This window comes from Gorilla gorilla, chromosome 15, assembly GCF_029281585.2.
Source record: "Gorilla gorilla gorilla isolate KB3781 chromosome 15, NHGRI_mGorGor1-v2.1_pri, whole genome shotgun sequence".
In the NCBI taxonomy this organism is placed as follows: Eukaryota; Metazoa; Chordata; class Mammalia; order Primates; family Hominidae; genus Gorilla; species Gorilla gorilla.
Window position 1 is genome coordinate 12,696,337 of NC_073239.2, and position 16,146 is coordinate 12,712,482.

The 16,146-nt window shown below is 35.6% G+C and overlaps 1 long non-coding RNA gene across 1 annotated transcript in view; it reads left to right on the forward strand.

Moving 5' to 3' along the window:
• Window positions 1-12,611: 12,611 nt before the first annotated feature.
• Window positions 12,612-16,146, forward strand: part of LOC134757105 (uncharacterized) — a 33,515-nt gene continuing 29,980 nt past the window's right edge. The window contains exon 1 of the long non-coding RNA XR_010130716.1: window positions 12,612-12,675. This is a non-coding gene — a long non-coding RNA (uncharacterized lncRNA). The remainder of the gene's footprint in view (window positions 12,676-16,146) is intronic.

Here is a 16,146-nt window from a genome sequence, read left to right on the forward strand (position 1 = left end):
TAACGTAGATATAGCAAGAGGTGTAAATTGACTGTATATGTTTCCCTCAGCACAAAGTGTCAAGCAGCTTTGAGGCTAGAATAATTAACTTATTTCAAGACATTTCATTTAAAAATCACATTATGAACTTTAAAAAGTTCTACAGTATATTTTTCTGCCCCAAGACTGGAAAGTCAAGTGAAAGAAATTCTCTCCACCACACTTTCCAGATCTGAGCTGCTTTCTCTCTCCTCAGGTTACACTAGATTTTCTAAAGTTCCTGGCCTGTCAGGAAGTCACCTTCCTCACCACCTGAGAGACTGAAACCTGTAAACTGTGTTCCACATCTTGAAAGTATTTATGGGCATTGACTCCAAGTATAAAGTGCAATTCTTTTTCATTGATGATGACCTTATTATTATTAGATTAATGTGTTACCAAATATGACACTCCAGGGTTGGCCTTGATTATTGCATAATCATCTTTTAAATTATATCATACTACAGAGGAGGATTAATCTTTATTGTACTTATGTGAATAATAATATTATCATGAAAAATAAGGAGAATTAATAAAGTAATTGTTACCAAGTTTAATGGAGTCAGTGAAAGTTACACTAATTTTAAAAATGATCCATTTAATTCATGAAAATGTATTCTACCAACTTAAGTATTAGAGTCAGATTAAAAATGATTCCACATATGTTAATAAAAAATAGAATATTAGGACGACCTCAACACTATCACAAACAAATAACTACAAATAATTTCCTTCATCCACATAGTCAATCTTTATTTATTTCTTTTTTATTTTATTTGAAACAGAGTCTCATTCTGTTGCCTAGGTTGGAGTGCAGTGGCACAATCTTGGCTCACTGCAACCTCCGCCTCCTGGGTTCAAGCAATTTTCATGCCTCAGTCCCCACTGTCCTCCCACCCCCACAAGTAGCTGAGGTTATAGGTGCGTAGCAACATGTCTGGCTAATTTTTGTATTTTCAATAGAGACAGGGTTTGCCATGTTAGCCAGGTTGGTCTCGAAGTCCTGGCCTCAAGTGATATGCTTGTCTTGGCCTCCCAAAGTGCTGGGAGCCGCAGCACCTGGCCCACCTAGTCAATCTTTTATAGTTAACTAGAACTTGAGGAAATTATTCATCTTCTAGATCTTGTGATAGTTTAATTTCAGAATCCTGTGATATTGCCTGACAGTTGTCTAAGCAATTATAGGTTTAAGCTCTGAAACTTGTACTCATGAGTCTATTACTTAAAATGTCAACGCTCTGTTGTTGTATCCTTTATACATGGCTCTGAGAATATCCTTTATTGAAAATTCAGTTTCTGGCCTCAAGTTTAGAACAGCACCTTCAGACAAATACCAGAGGAAATGGTGGGATGAATGCTTACAAGAAGCAACAAAAGGAAGATGATCTCTTTCTTCTGTATGTGAGGATGTAGCAAGAAGGCAGTAAGAGTGTCCCCACCAGACAACAAATCTGCAGGCACCTTGATCTTGGACTTACCAGGCTCCAGACTATGAAAATAAATGTTTGTTGCTTAAGCCCCCACCCTAGCCTGTGGTATTCTGTTACAGCAGCTAAAACTGGCTAAGAAACCAAGGCATATAAAATTCTCTTTCCTCAAACATTCTACAACTACCTATATGAACTCAAGTTTCATTTTCATAGTGATCTTTTATATTCTTAAGCAACATGATACTCTTTCCTTAGAACAAAACTACTATTTTCCCTGAAAAACAAAAACATATTTCATTACTTTGCATATGTTCCTGTATTTATTTCCCATTATTATTTCTAGTGAAACTCAAAATATTTTACAGTTACTCAATAAGGAGTAAATGCTTTTCCAATTTTTACAATGTCAGCAATAGGTCAAAATAAGATTGAAAGCAGGACTATCTTACATCCATATCTCTAAAGCTATCCTGTTTTTCAATAAGCAAGAAGTGTTTTCCTAAATGATATAATGTATTATATTAAATATATAAACCAAACAAACCAAAAACAAAACAATTAAGCAAACCATTTTTTGTTGTCTTATCTGATAGAAAAGCAATTTGCATAATCTATGAAATTATCAGAATAAGAAAATGTCTTCCTTCAATGAAAAGCCCAAGACCTGGTGGCTTCATTGCTGAATTCTATCAAACATTTAAATAATTCATATCAGTCTTTCTCAAACTCTCTTAAAAAGTTAAAAAGGAGGCAATAATTCCAAACTCATCTTATGAGGCCAGCATTATCGTGATACCAAAGCCAGACAAGGAACCTCAAAGAAAAGAAAATTTAGGGGCAATATCCTTATGAATATAGCTATAGAAATTCTCAATCAAAAGACTAGCAAACTGAATTTAATAGCACATTAAGAGAATCATTCACCATGGTAAAGAAAGATTTATCCCTGGCATCCAAGGATGGTTCAACATATGTAAATCAATAAATGTGGTATACCACTGAACAGAATGAAAGACAAAAACTGTATGATCATCTCAATAGTTGCAGAAAAATCACTTGACAAAATTCAACATCCTTTAATGGTAAAAACTTGCAACAATGTAAGTATAGAAAGAATATACCCCAACACAATGAAGGTCACATTATACCTGTTACAAAGGTAACATTATACTCAAAGCTTCTCCTCTGAAAGCAAGCACAAGACAAAGAGGTCCACTCTCACCAGTTTTATTAAACATTGCACTGGAAGTCTTGGCCAGAAAGGAAATAAATAAAAAGCATTCAAATTGATAAGAAAGAAATTAAATTGTCTCTGTTACCAGACATGGTCTTATATGTGGGAAAGTCTAAAGACTCCACCAAAACCTATTACAATTAATAAACGGTCAGTGAAGTTATAGGATACAAAATCAACATACGAAATTTGTAGCGTTTTTATACACTAACAATGAACTATCTGAAAAAGAATAAAGAAATAAAGATAACCTCATTTCCAATAGCACCAGAAAGAATAAAATACTTAGAAATAAATTAAACCAAGAGGTAAAGGATCTGTACACTGAAATAGAACATTGATGAAAAATCAAAGAAGAAACACACAAAAATTGAGAAATTGTACATCCATGGATTTGAAGGATTAATATTGTTAAAACGTGTATGCTAACCAAAGTGATATACAGAGTCAATGCAATCCCTATCAGAATTCCATTGATATTTTTCACAGAAATAAAAAGTCCTATAATTTGTATAGAACCATAAAATACCCTGAATAGTCAAAGTAATATTGAGCAAAAAACCAAAACATCATTACCTGACTTCAAAACATATTACAAAGCTACAGTACTCAAAACAGCATGTTACTGGTATAAAAACAGAACATAGACCAATGGTACAGAGTAGAGACCTCAAAAATAAATACAGCCAACTGATTTTTTTTTGACAAAGGTGCCAATAACATGCAACAGGGAAATGACATTTTCTTCAATAAAAGATGCCGTGAAAACTAGTTATTCACATGTACAATAATGAAATGATACCCATCACTTACATAATCTACAAAAAAATTCAAAATGGCTTAATGTCTTAAATGTAAGACCCATAACAGTGAAACTTACTAGAAAACATAGGAAAAAACCTCCATGATATTTATCTGGGCAATGATTTTCTTGAGTATGAACCCAAAAGCACACACAACAGGAGCAAAATTAGACAAATGGGATTATGAGAAATTAAAAATCTTCACAGCAAAGAAAACAACAAAGTGAAGAGAAAACCTACAAAATGGGAGACAATATTTTCAAACTATCCATCTGAGAAACATCACAAAAACAAGTGAGACCTAATTAAACTTAAGAGCTTCTGCACAGCAAAAGAAACAATCAACAGAGTAAACAGACAACCTGTAGAATGTGAGAAAACATTATCAAACTATGCATCTGACAAAGGTCTAATATCCAGAATCTATAAGAAGCCTAAACAAATCAACAAGAAAAAAAGCAACCCCATTAAAAATGGGTAAATGACATGGACACACATCTGAAAAGAAGACATACAAGCAACCAATAACCATAAAAAAAGCTCATCATTACTAATTATCAGAGAAATGCACTTCAAGACCACAATGAGATAACATCTCACACCAGTCAGAATGGCGATTATTAAAAAGTCAAACAACAGATGCTGTCAAGGCCATGGAGAAAAGGGAACACTTATATACTGTTTGTGGCAATGTAAATTAGTTCAGCCATTGTGGAAAGCAGTTTGGAAATTTCTCAAAGAACTTAAAGCAGAGCTACTATTTGACCCAGCACTCCTATTACTGGATATATACCCAAAGGAAAATAAATCATTCTACCAAAAGGACACATGCACTTGTATGTTCATTGCAGCACTATTCACAATAGCAAAGACATGGAATAAATCTAGGTTCCTGTCAACAGTGAACTGAATAAAGAAAATTTGGTGCATACACCCTATGGAAAACTATGCAGTCACAAAAAGAACAAAATTATGTCCCCTGCAGCAACATGGATGCAGCCCTTAGAGATCATTATTCTAAGCAAATTAACATAGGAACAGAAAACCAAATACCACACGTTCTCATTTATAAGTGGGAGCTAAACACCAAGTACACATGGACAGAAAGAGGACAACAATAGACACTGGGGACTAGCAGAAGGGAGAGGGAAGGGAGGGTGTAGGCTGAAAAACTATCGATGGGATATTCTGCTCGCTACCTGGGTGATGGGATCACCCATATTCCAAACCACAGCATCACAAAATATACCTGTGTAACAGATCTGCACATGTACCCACTGAATCTAAAATAAAAGTTGAAATTATTAATAAATAAAAATGGGGCAAGGTGTGGTGGCTCACGCCTGTAATCCCAGCACTTTGGGGGGCCAAGGCGGGTGGATCACCTGAAGTTGGGAGTTCGAGACCAGCCTGACTAACATGGAGAAAGCTTGTCTCCACTAAAAATACAAAATTAGCTGGGCATGGTGGCGCATGCCTGTAATTCCAGCTACTCGAGAGGCTGAGGCAGGAGAATCGCTTGAACCTGGGAGGAGGAGGTTGCAGTGAGCCAAGATCATGCCATTGCACTCCAGCCTGGGCAACGAGAGTGAAACTCCATCTCAAAAAAGAAAAAAAAAATAGGCAGAGTATCTGAGTAGACATTTCTCAAAAGAAGATAGACAAGTGGCCAACAGGTATATGAAAGGGTGCTCAACATTATTAATCATCAAGATAATGGGAATTAAAACCACAGTGAGATATCACCTCACACCTATTAGAGTGAGTATTATTAAATAGATAACAGGTGTTGGTGAGAATAAGGAGGAAAGGGAATTCTTGTGCACTGTTATTGGGAATGTAAATTAGTACAGTCATAATGGTAAACAGTTTGAAAGTTCCTCAAGAATTTAAAAATAGAACTATCGTATGATCCAGGAATCCCACTACTAGGTAAATACCCAAACAAAATAAAATTAGTTTGTTGGATGCGTAGTTTGTGCATATTTTCTCCCATTCTGTAGGTTGTCTGTTTGCTCTATTGATAGTTTATTTTGCTGTGAAGAAATTCTTTAGTTTTATTAGGTCCCACTTATCAATTTTTGTTTTTGTTGCAATTCCTTTTGAGGACTTAGGCATAAATTCTTTTCCAAGGTCAGTGTCCAGAATGGTGTTTCCTAGGTGTTCTTCTAGGATTTTCATAGTTTGAGGTCATACATTTAAATCTTTAATCCATCTTGAGTTAATTTTTGTTCATGGTGAAAGGTAGGAGTCTAGTTTCATTCTTCTACATATGGCTAGTCAGCTGTACTAGCACAATCAATTTAACAGGGAGTACTTTTGCCACTTCTTGTTTGTATTAAGTTTGTCATAGATCGGATGGCTTTGTGTGTGGCTTTATTTCTGGGTTCTTTATTCTGTTCCACTGGTCTATGTGTCTCTTTTTGTGCCAATACCATGCGGTTTTGGTTCTGTAGCCTTATAGTGTAGTGTGAAGTCAGGTAATGTGATGCCTCTGGCTTTGTTCTTTTTGCTTAGGATTGCCTTGGTTATTCGGGCTCTTTTTTGGTTCCATATGATTTTTATAATTTTCTTTCTAATTCTGCGAAAAATGCAATTGGTAGTTTAATAAGAATCGAATCTGTAGATAACTTTGGGCAGTATGGTCATTTTAAAAACATATATTCTTCCAATCCATGAGCACAGAATGCTTTTCCATTTGCTTATGTCATCTTTGATTTCTTTCAGCAGTATTTTGTAGTTCTTCTTATGAAGATCTTTTACCTCCTTGGATTGGTGTATTTCTAGGAATTTTATTTTTTGTGGCTATTTTAATGGAGATTGCATTTTTGATTTGGGTCTCAGCTTGAACATTATTGGTAAATAGAAATGCTACTGAGTTTTGTACACTGACTTTGGTATTACTGAAGTTGCTTATCAGTTCCAGAAGCCTTTGACAGAGTCTTTGGGGCTTTCTAGGTGTAGAATCATGTCATCAGTGAAGAGAAATAGTTTGACTTCTTTTTTTCCTATTTGGACACCTTTTATTGCTTTATCTTGACTAAATGTTCTGGCTAGGACTGCCAGTACTGTCTTAAATAGCAGTTGTAAGAGTGGGCTGCTAGAGGGGGAGGGATGAGAGGCAGGAAGGGTTGAAAAACTAACTGTTGGGTACTATGCTTACTAATTGGGTGATGGGATCCTTCATATCCTCAACCTCAGCATCACTCAGTATTGCCATGTAGCAAATCTGTACATGCACCCCCTGAATCTAAAATAAAAGTTGAAATTATAAAAGCAAAAAAGGGGAAAGGGAGAGATAGAGATCTCTGGCATGTGAGGACACAGTGAGAAGGTGGCTGTATGAAGCCAGGAAGAGAGCCTTCTTCAGAACCTGATCCTGCAGGACCTTGATCTGGATTTTCTAGCATCCTGAGTGGCGAGAAAATACATTTCTATTGTTTAAACAAAAATAAATAAAATAAAAGCTTTTCTAGTGAACATTTTCCAAACTTTTGTTCTAGTGCGATAATGCATCAGATTTCACTTAGTAATTATGTTAATTCAAAACAAATTTCCTGAGTGGATTATATTTCTTTCACATTTAGAACAAAAATGACATTTCTTAGATAACTGGGTTTCTTTTAATTCATCCTTTCATTCCATCTCATGTCAAAATTATTAAGAAGATACGTGATGCTTTATTTGCATTGTCATCCTCGACTCATATCAGGTTGTGATTATTGTGTGATTAGGTTAATGAAATTGCTATATGCATCCTGCTTATTCTGCTAATTTCTTTAGACACACTCCTTCATACAGAAAAATAGATCTGCATCTCAGCGTCTTCAAAGAATTCAACATTTTTTTCTTAACATTTTTTAAAAGTAGGATTTGTCTTTTTCCACTTTTAAATACTTTAAACATAATTGAACATACAGCTATAAAAAATTGAAATGTATGATGCTTTTTACCGTGATTATGAATCAGCTGTATAACATGTACAGGAAACACTAATGATTGTATTATTGTCAAAAGGCAAAGAATATTAAATAGGTAAACACAAAAATTCACATGATGCAAAGTCATGAATAGACTGTATATTTTCTTTATTTGCAATGTCACAAACTAAGAAATTCATACTTTTTCCAATGAATTTTGGATATGCAATAGACAATCACTAGTTGAATCACAGGTCATAAATTAATAAATTATTTATTTTATATATTTGTTTAATATAATTGCTGCCTTGGCATTCATTTTTAAGCCTAAGTTGTTTGAAACCCAGTTGTACCCTGTCACTTTGGGCCTAGTTAAATGTTCTCTTTCCTGAGTGTTTTTTTTTTTGTGATATAGCCCTGAATGATCCTAATCACACTGGCTCAAAACACAACAGACTCCACAGGTGTTAAACAGGATAAAACCCGGTGGTCAACACTAGAGCCATGTAAATAAGTTCCCTCCTTTATGTGTGTTTTCTTTTTCTTTTTTTCTTTTTTTTTCCATTTTTTTAAAAAATTTTTTAATTATAGTTTAAGTTCTAGGGTACATGTGCACAACCTACAGGTTTGTTACATATGTATACATGTGCCATGTTGGTGTACTGCACCCATTAACTCGTCATTTACATTAGGTATATCTCCTAATGCTATCCCTCTCCACTCTGCCTACCCGACAACAGGCCCCAGTGTGTGATGTTCCCCTTCTGATGTCCAAGTGTTCTCATTGTTCAGTTCCCACCTATGAGTGAGAACATGTGCTGTTTGGTTTTTTGTCCTTGCGATAGTTTGCTGAGAATGATGGTTTCCAGCTTCATCCATGTCCCTACAAAGGACATGAACTCATCCTTTTTTATGACTGCATAGTATTCCATGGTGTATATGTGCCACATTTTCTTAATCCAGTCTATCATTGTTGGACGTTTGGGTTGGTTCCAAGTCTTTGCTACTGTGAATAGTGTCGCAATAAACATATGTGTGCATGTGTCTTTATAGCAGCATGATTTATAATCCTTTGGGTATATACCCAGTAATGGGATGGCTGGGTCAAATGGTATTTCTAGTTCTAGACCCATGAGGAGTTCCCACACTGTCTTCCACAATGGTTGAACTAGTTTACAGTCCCACCAACAGTGTAAAAGTGTTGCTATTTCTCCACATCCTCTCCAGCACCTGTTGTTTCCTGACTTTTTAATGATTGCCATTCTAACTGGTGTGAGATGGTATCTCACTGTAATTTTGATTTGCATTTCTCTGATGGCCAGTGATGATGAGCATTTTTTTCATGTGTCTGTTGGCTGCATAAATGTCTTCTTTTGAGAAGTGTCTGTTCATATCCTTCACCCACTTTTTGATGGGGTTGTTTGTTTTTTTCTTGTAAATTTGTTTGAGTTCATTGTAGATTCTGGATATTAGCCCTTTGTCAGATGAGTAGATTGCAAAAATTTTCTCCCATTCTGTAGGTTGCCTGTTCACTCTGATGATAGTTTCTTTTGCTGTGCAGAAGCTCTTTAGTTTAATTAGATCCCATTTGTCAATTTTGGCTTTTGTTGCCATTGCTTTTGGTGTTTTAGACATGAAGTCTTTGCCCATGCCTATGTCCTGAATGAAGTGTGTTTTCTTTAAGTTAGCCAGTCTGCAACTCCCATGGGAAAGCCTAAGAGCTAATACCCACAGAACTTAATAAAGGCATAGTTCCACAGGTTCTGTCCCCACTCCCAGTCTGCTGCTTGAGCTCCCTGTTGTCTCCAAACTTCTTATCCACACCCCTAACCTCTAGAGAACCTAGGGTAATAAATTTCTTCAGTTTCGTGCATTTTGGTTTTTACTTCCTTATTGTGTCTTACCTGGTTGACCCACTAAAACCTAACTTTCTCCTGTAAGGGCTCTCCTAGAAAGTGACTATCTTGGCGATGGCCACTGTCAAAAGACAGACCTCACCATCAAATTAGAAAGAATCTGAAACAGAAAAAAATCAAAACAACTTACAAATTCCAACTAAATAATAATACAGACACTATTTCCTGCAGTTTTTGGGGTTTTGCAAAAATTGCAATAAATTGTCTCTGAAATAAGGTTGACTTGCCCGAAATTTATTGGATGGTACTCTCAGTACCAAGACCTGTGATGGAGGGAATGAAGGAAGGAAGAAAGAACAGGCACAGCAGAGGTTGTACTGCAATTCCATGTGAAGTTCTATAGCTAGAATGCCCCTCAGAGTTGTAAATTAAATTAAAAAGTCTTGGGAGGCCGGGCATGGTGGCTCACACGTGTAATCCCAGCACTTTGGGAGGCTGAGGCAGGTGGATCACTTGAGGTCAGGAGTTCAAGACCAGCCTGGGCAACGTGGCGAAACCCTGTCTCTACTAAAAGTACAAAACTTAACTCTCATGGTGGCACACACCTGTAGTCCCAGCTACTTGGGAGGCTGAGGTGGGAGAATTGCTTGAACCTGGGAGGTGGAGGTTGCAGTGAGCTGAGATTGCACCACTGCACTCCAGCATGAGTGACAAACCAAGACTCTGTCTTATGAAACAAACACACAAACAAACAAACAAAACCACAAGACAGTCTTGATTTCATCAAATAGTAGGTGATACTCCCAGCAACTCAGGGAATAAGTGCCTTATCTAACGGGGTGAGGAATATTGGAAGCACACTCTAGCATTTACTACTGATGGATGATAACCCAATATATTTTGGTGATGTTCAGGCCTTTACTATACTTTTGTAATAATTGTAAAAATCTAACGAGCATTTATCAACTAACCAGTATTTAAAAGTGATGCCCATTTAATGATGTTTTGAACAATATTTTGGTAAAATAGAAGAAACCATTTAAATTTCCCCAAACAGGTGAATATAAAAGTAAATTACTCCATCAATCAAATATAAGGCAAGATTCATATGTTAAATACAATAGGAATATCACTTTTTCAAAAACTAATACAATTTTTAAAAACATGTAAAACTTGTTGGGTGTGGTGGGGCATGCCTGTGGTCCCAGCTACTCTGGATGCTGAGGTGGGAGGATCGTTTAGACAAGGCTGTCAAAGCTGCAGTAAGCTAACATCGCTCTACTGCACTCCAGTCCGGGCAACAGAGTAAGACCCGTGTCAAATAAATAAGTACATATGTAAGACATGTCAAAGTGTTAACAATAATAATTTTTTGATTTTAGTTTTTTTCTTTTTTTAATGAAGGCTTTTCTTAAAAATCTTTTTGGTTCTGTGATTTGGATTCAAACTGAGTGAAGGATTTTTACACTCTCTGTATATTTCAATTTTTTATGTGCATGTATTATTTTGCTCATAAAATACAATGAGCAGGTATTATTTTGATAAACAGGCAACTTTTAAAATTGATCAATAATGACTTTGGGGAAAGCTCAACAGACAAATGTAGGAATCATGACATTATTCGATGTTGGACTTCAGTGCAGTTAAGGATAGTCATGTTTTAGACTCTTCTGGATGATTTTGCAAGGCTTGTATTTCTTGGCATTGGTTTATATTGTCCCTGGGCATTCTGTTGTTATTTTTAGCATGACTGTTTTGACCCACAGGTTGCCTACTATTTCTGCTGAATCAAGACTACACTGTCCTGAACAGGATTATACTGGTATATGGATGACTTTTGTTGATAGCAGCTATTTTTCGACTGTCCAAATGTTTCACTGCATTTTTGAGGAGTTTATCCAGATATCTTTGAGTGGTTTTGTTATTTTGCTTTTTAACCTCATGTATCAATATAATCAGATAATCATAATATTATGTAAGAATCTACTCAAATCCTACTCTTGAGGTTTTTCTTGCCCAAGTACAGTAAACTGTAGAACATTTCTTATATTATATTATAACTGAGACTTATAAAATTCTGGGATGTGAGAATTATTTTTAGATGAATGGTACTGGGGAGGAGAGAAAAAGAAGAGAGTATAAGTGGAAGGAGATGAAGACAGAGAAGCAAAATAGAATGGTGAGGAAAAATAGAAACATGATTTCCAGTTAGTACTTCTGTCCTCATTCCATTAGCAACAGAAATAGCCTCTTGTCACAGCATCTTGTCTGACTGGAAGGCTAACACCATTTTCTAGAGGCATAGAGGAGAGCTGTGCTGCTTTGATTCTAGCACAAGGACATCTGTGCTCTAAACCTATGTCTTAATATGGTGAACCATCTGGTTCAGATATCTGATATCTAAAAATTGTATTTTGCATTAGCTGCACTGTTGTGTGGTAAGTTCTGTAGTCTGCAGTCCAATATTGTGGTAGGTAGATGTGTGTATATGAAAAAGTTGGTTCTGTAACTGTTCTATAATTGTGCAAATGTTGATATGTTTATCAGTCCTAACTTGTTCAGTATTTCTGAAAGCACACCAGTGTCTGTTACCTACTTTAAGCATTTCCTTATAAGTTATTTATCTACCACAATCATGAAGTTAATGCCATATTTCATTAAATGATTTAATATGACTAAACAGTATCTACTGCTATATAGTATTTATTATTTTTACCATCACAACTAGGTAACACAGGCACAAGTTTCTCTGTAATAAGAAGGATAAATGGAATTTATCCATTGTATACTTAAAAAAAAGTAGGCAAAGAGACTCACAAGAAAAAAGTTAATCTAATCTTAAAATCTTAAATCCTCATAATTTCACAAAAATCCATATATTAAAAAATTACTAGATTTCTCTTGAACACCAGTAGTATTTCTAGTGTTGTGCAAAATAGCTTGCATATTATTCTAAATGTAAATGTGTCAGGTCATTGAGAGACTTTGAAGAAAGGATGTTGTTATTGTCCTTTGTATACAAAGTTAAATATTAGAGTTTTAACATGAACGATTCAATCTCAAAGGCAATAAATTGTGAATGTTACTACTGTAGAACAATATCTGATGTCTGTAATTATCTTGAGAGGTGCGCGTGGTAGCATTTCAACAGCCTTGAGCATATGTTTTTTGATTGTGCTTTTATATACACAAGGCATCTAGATAGATTGGTCTGCTGGGCTCATACCAGGTAGGTGGAAGGTCTGTGTTAGGATGTGGTGGTGGTATTACTAGTCATTATTCAAGAAAGTGGCAGAGAAAAATAGATGAAAAAGTTAAGAAGTTTAATATTTGTTTTATAGATGGATGAGAATACATCAACAACAAAGTCACTAATCATTTTGGCCACTTTTGCCACATTGGCTTCACAGAACTGTGAGTGCTTTGACTGGAAATTTTGCTCTAGTATGAATAACTTAAATCTAACCATAAGATTAATCTGTGCAATTTGTACAGTAATGGAGCTGTCAGTTTGGCGGCTCTTTTGATTCAGGTTCAATTTAGTTGTTTTCTCTCCCTTTTTTCCCTCTCTCCTACACTTTCTATGTATCTCTACTAAGTATATGTAGATACACTTACCACATACACTTAAGTATATGTAGATACACTTACCACATACACTTAAGTATATGTAGATACACTTACCACATACACTTAAGTATATGTAGATACACTTACCACATACACTTAAGTATATGTAGATACACTTACCACATACACTTAAGTATATGTAGATATACTTACCACATTCACTTAAGTATATGTAGATATACTTGCCACATACACTTAAGTATATGTAGATATACTTGCCACATACACTTAAGTATATGTAGATATACTTGCCACATACACTTAAGTATATGTAGATATACTTGCCACATACACTTAAGTATATGTAGATATACTTGCCACATACACTTAAGTATATGTAGATATACTTGCCACATACACTTAAGTATATGTAGATATACTTGCCACATACACTTAAGTATATGTAGATATACTTGCCACATACACTTAAGTATATGTAGATATACTTGCCACATACACTTAAGTATATGTAGATATACTTACCACATATACTTAAGTATATGTAGATATACTAAGCACTGCTCATCTGAGATACATATAAGAAGTGGAGATGAACAAAGAACGGTGTTGAAGAAAATGCAAATTTATACTTTGACGCCATGAAAATATGTTATCCCACAGAATAGTATGAGCTGGCAAAAGAAACAGTATTAAGCAGTAAATGGAGGTATATCAAAGTGAAACTAGAAAGAGACAAAGGAAAAGCTTATTGCCAAAAAAGAGCAAATAAACAATATTTTGAAATAACAGCATCAAAATACCATCACAATTTTTAAAAGCGTTAAGGCCAGGGTTAAATAAACCTTAAAGAACTTAGTGATGAAATTAGTTAGTGCTTATTAAATGTGAGCTATTAATATTATCATGTCATATAATTTGTCATAAATCAAGCAGAAATTTTCATTGAACTTAATGTTTTTTATATCTAGGCATGCCTATGTGAGAACATTTTTTCCTGTTAGAATTTTAAGTAATTTTGCAGCATCACCTCATTTTATCAGTCTAATGTCAAAAGTTGAATTAACATATCCCTAAAAATGAATATTTTTAATGTGTCTAGTATTATCTTTTATGTAGGGGCTTTATCATATAAAATACAGGGCTGCAGCTCTTAAATATCTTAAGATGATAAACATAATATGCTTGTTTTGAAAAGCATTAAGTAATACATAGTCTGACATTTTAAAATGAAAACAAAACCCCTCACTTATATGGATTACTTTAGTAAAATGCAAATAAATTTCCATTTGTTAGCTATAGAGAACATGTGTAGTCAACTTTTCTATTCATGTTGGGTTATAGGCTACTATAGAAAGAACGTGAAATTCAAGTACCGAAACCACTAAGGGGCTAGCAGATTTGCAAATATTTTGGGGCTTTTAAAATTTAAAGTTTTATATACATAGTCATTTTTTTTTGAACTTTAAAGATCAGATTTATTTGGAGAAAACAAAAAACACACAACCCAAAGGATGAGCTTTTACATCTCAAGACATCTCCCAGGTAATAAGTCTACAGATGACAAATCATTTTCATAGAAGATATTTTTGTACAAATTTTACATGTATTCAGGAACGGGACATGAATCAATCCCCATTTCTGCTTTAACGGGGCAAGTTAGGGGAGAGGGAAAAACAGTTTTGGATACAACTATTTGGAAGGAAAGTAGACACGAAGAGGGCAAACCCTAGCTTTTCATTATCTACAGTCAATAGTTTTGTTTTTCTTTAAAATAAACCTTTTAATCTGCAGTATCTCTTTAAAAGCCCACTTCTTAGCTACTAGCCAATCCACACCAATTATTTAAATTCACTTGGTACACACCTTTGTCCACTCAGTAAATTATATTCATTATGCTCACAGCTGCAGCATGCATAAACCAAAACCCCTGCATAGCTGACCAGGGCCTAATCTAGGACTGATGGGAGAAGAGCTTGCAAACGGTGTCATTTCTCTGCTAATACTGTCTACCAAGCTGATCCCTACAACAATGCACATAAAAGCAGGCAAGTTTAGTTACTGTGTTGCAAGAGCTCAGACACAGGGCAGCAATCTCTGACAAGTGGTGGGGGAAAAGTAGCTCCAGGTCAACCATCTGAGGAAGGACCAGCAAGGAAAGATGAAAATAAAGCAGATGGGATCAAGGTCCCAAAAGACCAAACTGGGAACTCTAGCTGTGGTCCAGGAGATGGAGGGAATAAAGACCACTGGAAGAAGTCAGATAGGAAAGATGGCAAAAAGTATCAAGACTCCAGATCTGCACCTAACCCAAAGAAACCTGAGGAAAATCCAGCTTCCAAGTTCAGTTCTGCAAGCAAGTATGCTGCTCTCTCCATTGATGGTGAAGATAAAAATGGGGGAGAAGATTACGTTGAATAAACCTCTACATCCTGTGCTTTCTCCTAGTTTCTCTTCATCCTGGAACATTTAAGAGCAAATCAAATCTCTATCCAGACAAGACAAAATAAAACTCACCATCTCCTGGAGACCTTTCTTACCCCTTCTTTAAAAAAAAAAAAAGAAATTATTTTGTATGCTTCCACAGGCTTTACAGTATTGAAGTAACTGGAGATCGCCAATACAGCCAGAAAGAGGCTACAGCTTTTTAGTGGAAAAGCTGTGGTGCCTTATGTCACCATGAAGTTGCCAGTGTGGTTAGTGCCTAGGAGGCCTCCATTTAACAGAAATGGTAATGACATTGATATAAAGTCTGGAATCTGGTTGGGCAGTAGGGGAGCGAGGCACAAGGAAAAGTGTGAGATTTCTACCTTTCAGTTTTTATCCTATTGTGGCATATATGAATTCTCAAACATTATTTGAATAAATTTTCCACTCCTGGAAAGATGGATTTAGCCTCAAGTCGTTTTAGTCTCCAAGAGGCTGCCAGCCCCTTCTCTTATTTAATTCTGAGTTTTGGGGTCCAGGCTAAGGGGAATCCCTTCATTTTTTTTTTAACATCCAGGGGGGTAGTTGGGAGTAAGTCTGTAGGACATAAAGAATAGGACTACATTGGACCAAAATAAATGGGAAAATCGTGGTTTGAAAAGAAGCTTTTGGGAGGTGATGAGTCATTTTGTACCAGGTAATAGGGGAAAATTGTGTAACCTCCAGCAAACACATGAATGGTTATTACCTGGAGCCAGAAGCACTTGGGGGTCATGGTAATTCCCAATGTTTTGTGTGTCCTGGTTTTACCCTTTCTAAACATTGTCCTTTTTGAAAGTTCAAATATATCCACATTCTGTTAAAACCTTG